The sequence below is a fragment of the Cynara cardunculus genome (genome assembly GCF_001531365.2).
Source record: "Cynara cardunculus var. scolymus isolate 2C chromosome LG 7, CcrdV1, whole genome shotgun sequence".
NCBI classification, from domain to species: Eukaryota; Viridiplantae; Streptophyta; class Magnoliopsida; order Asterales; family Asteraceae; genus Cynara; species Cynara cardunculus.
The window spans coordinates 7,443,068-7,447,644 of record NC_037534.1 but is presented as its reverse complement, the minus strand read 5'-3'; positions in this window follow the sequence as shown (position 1 = coordinate 7,447,644).

Genomic DNA, 4,577 nt, shown 5'->3' with positions numbered 1-4,577 from the left:
ATCTCGCTGCATTGCGCGAGTATGCTTCTAGTATATATATATATATATATATATATATATATATATATATATATATATATTTCCTTGTATCCTAGGGTTTTTCAATGAGAAGGAAAAGTTCACAAGATACAAAAGTGAGACAGAAAAGAGAAAAAAAACTCTGGTTGCATATTCAGGCAACTTATTCCCAAACTTTGAATCGTCGTGTCGTCTTGATTTTTTGACAGTAGCTTCACCACATATTTATGTACATTATCAATGCAGAGATCGGTTTTGAAGGTCTGGAAGTCATAATGTTTCTGTTCGATATATTATAGCTTTTCTTGATGATATATAATATTTTGTATTGTTTATTGGTGGTAGTGGACTTTAAGCAGTTTAAGTGGACTTTAACCCACCTTTTACACTTTTTATTTATATTTACAGTATAATAATGTATTTTTTACACACTTAAAAAATCATGTAAAAAGTGACTTTTTCACACGGTAGCCTTTTACAAGGTTGTAAAACATGTAAAAAGCACCCTTTTTAAAAATAATTGTTTGATAGAACTCCGTCACTCTTTCGTGATTTGTTTTATTCTCGGTTGTTGTTTGCATATCCATTGGGTTTATCTTCTTGCAGGTAGTGCGGAAAACTTTTAATTATAATGGCAAGAAGCAACAACAAACTAGGGGTCGTTTACCAAACACTTACCCAGTAAGAGCTTGGTGGTAAAATTTAACACTATCATTTACTTATCGGGTAAGATTTTAGTCCAATAAAACGACATCGTATGCAATAATTTACCTGATAAGCGCTTACCATGGTAAAAGTCGTCGCATTCACTTACCGGGTAAGACTCTTGGTCCTTGTCTCGCTATTAATTACCGGATAAGTTCTTGGTCCTTACCATATTTATCAGGTAAGGTAATGTGACTTGATAAGCGCTTACCCGGACAAGTATTTGGTAAACGACCCGGAAGTGAAACAACAATTATACAACTATTAACATGATGGTGAAGTCATGGAAGCAAAGGAATAGGATATAGCTTACATAAGAAAAATAAATTGTTTAGATATTTAGTACTTTTATCATTAATGTTGTCATAATTAATATAATGTATATTGTTACTTTAACATTCTTAGATCTAATGTTAATTATTCTATAGGAGTCCGCCGCTTATCTGTCGCTGATATATCCGTCGTTGATGTCCATCGTTGATCATCCACGACTTTTTGGCCCACAGACTATCAACGGGGATCCGAGCATTTATAGTGTTTTTTGATGTGATATGGTAATGTTTTTTTTTAAACAGATGACCATTTATGTCCACAAAAATCTTTACCGAACACATAGAGTAACGAACTTTAACCGTAAATTTTGACATGGTAAATATCATATTTAATATAATACATTTATATATGTTGAATATCATTATTCATGATAAATTCAAGTGCATAATTTCTTTGAGACAAATTGTCAAACACATGGTAGGTAATTTTGGATCACTTCTCACACACACCTCTTAAACCGATGGTTGGGTTTCATATCAAGATTCATGTGCAAAATCAATGACAGTAAGGTTGATATCGAATAACTTAACTAAAGGAGAAACTTGTCGTTTACACAGGTCCATCGAGGTGAGGACAAGAGAAAGGTGTGGTGTTAAAAAGAGGAAGAGAGAAAAAGAATGCATAGACTACATTTTATGTTTTAATTGGAAAAGATGTATTTATTCAAACGGTCTGAATAATTAATAACTAATCTCCCGACTTTTTAAAATATTTATGATTCCTATTTAAACGTATCCTCCAAAATCACAATAAAACTCGAACATAACTAAAAGGAGGTTATGGTTATGGTTATGGTTATCGCTAGGGGTGCTCAAAAACCCGATCAACTCAACCTAACCCAATGCGAAATAACTCAACCTGAAGCAACCCAATGTCTAATCGAGTTGTAAAATTTTCAAACCGTAGGTATTGGGTTACTATTATTTGAATCTAACCCAACCCGATGAACCCGATATCCTTTTATTTTTTAGATTTAATATGATCGTTGAATTTATATTAATATATACATTTGACAGTTACACTATCACGTACACTCTTCATATACACATATTTTCAATCTATTAACATCTCTATATAACTCATTCATATATATGTTCGATAAATGTGAACATATATATGTAAATTGAGAAAATTAACTAAATGTGATATACGTAAGAAGTATGAATAAGTTTTATCAAATGGTTGATGATGAAAAGAAATTATGAGTAGAAAAATAACATATTCAAGGTTAAAAAAATATTTTAATGTACCAAAGTATCAACCCGACCAACCTGTACGGATTGGGTTGGGTTGCACTTTGGATTGAGTTGGGTTGAGTTAATATTTTCAAACCGCAAGCATTGGGTTAGATTGTTCAAATGTCTTCAATCCGATCAATCCAACCCATGAACACCTCTAGTTATCGCGACATGGGTCACATAAAAGATATTGGATTACCATGGCCATGATATATATTTTCCATAATCTTTTTGAATCAATAATAGTTACAAGTCTCAAAGACTCAAAATTTCACAAAAATTAATTATTTTAAATTTAGGGTCAAAATATGATTTGGACATTTTTTGGGGTTCTCGTATGTTAAATCTTGTTTGAGAGGTTCCATTGACTTCAAAAGATGTTATAGGGTTTGTTATTGAGCAGTAGAAGGATGGTTTTAATTGGGTTTTTGTCAAAATGTTGAATCTGGGCAGAACAGGGGTGAAACAGACTCTCTAGTGAGTCCTGCGATTTGAGTCGTAGGCTAGGTCGCATATGTCTTAGTGGTGAGATTTTTTAGTTTTGTTTTGTCGAGTTTAGAGGTCTTTTCGGGTATCATTTAAGGTTTATAGGTTAGGTTTAGAGTTGAGGAAAGTGACTAATCATTGAGGTTGTAATCAATGCTTTATTTACTCAGATTCAAGTGTTCGGTGTTGATATCTTATAACATTTCATAGTCTATTACAAAACTCCGATGTCAGGTGAATTTCCTTGTACCTTTCTCATGAAATGCATTTCCTATTAATTATTTTTATGCAACTGATCACAATTATTTGTTCATATGGTATGTTATACTCATTAACAGATCCAAAACAAGTGCAAAAACTTGATATTGGTATTTAGAAACAAGGTAACTTACACAACATGAGTAGTGTGTGACTGCGATAGTCCACAGAAGAAGGTTATTAACTCAACCAGTGAATGCGTTTCATGAGGTTCCACCTCCGACATTGACTGCGATGAAATCGGAGTGCTTATTCTATTACTAATGTGACTTTTGTGGCTAGTCACATATTAGGATGTATTCTTGCGAGCCTACATCGTTTTTATATGAAAATTGTCTTCAATAATATTGAGATTGTTAGATTTTTACAATGGTAGAAGAAATTCACTAGACCGTTTGGTTTAACACTCATTCATGTTGTAATATACATTTGAGGACAACTTCATATAGAAGGCATGCAATACCCTAGTTTTGGTTAGATAAAAGTCTGGGGGCTAGTAGTGTTATTTTTCTATTCTCAAGGGTTTTAGGCTGAAAGTTTGGAAACCCATTTAAAGGGGTTTCAACTTCTTTTTATAGCATCCAGAATTTTAAAACTTGCAAGTGTGTATGTGTGTTAAAGAGAAGAAGTTAGGTTTTTGAACCTTTTGTCTTGGGTAATCAATCTTATAAGGTATGTTCTTCGTTGTTTTACATCATTCGGTGTATGTTTGTTTGATCTAAGCATATGTGAATTGGTGACTGTCTTTTGGGTTAAGGGACTTACATAACAGAAGCATGTTTGCATGTCAGACAGTAATGGTCCGCACAAAGGGCATAACTATCGCCTAGAAATGTATTTTATGTGGTTCCATTGCCGATACTGATTGCGATCCTATCGACTGTGTATTTTTATAGAAGCGACTCTTGTGGATAGTTGCCTTGGGGGATGTTTCTTGCGAGCCTACATTGTTATTACTTGATGTAATTTATTTATATCAAAGTGGTTTTTACTGGATTATTTCACTGTCAGGGATCCTTACTAGACCATATGGTATAACTCTCATTTTGTTTTTAAAAATATGCATTCTAAGGCAGAATCATTTACAAGCTAAAGTAAAGGGTAAACTGTGAGATTTGTATAATTTGACTTTCCTTTATAGAAGCTAGTCAAAAGATCGGTCACCGCTTTTGATCCTATTTCCTCTTTTGCTCAATTTGTATGAGAGTTATGCTAGAATTGGAGTTGGGACTATGTCTTCACTTTTTGAATAGTGTATATGTATATATTCCTTGTGTCGGGTTTATTATAAATGGATTGTTACACTTTAGTACCTTATGAATCATTCAAATGTGTAAATAATACAAAAAATTATTATATATTCCTCGTGTGGGGTTCAAATTTTAATAATATTTATATAACATAAATTATAAGGTTATACTTGTTTTTGTTTCATAGATAATAAAAATGTGTAAATAATTTGTACACTTTTTAATTAACTAAATGACAGTTTTACCTTTAATTATAGAAAAAGAATATTTTTCCATCCCATACTCTATA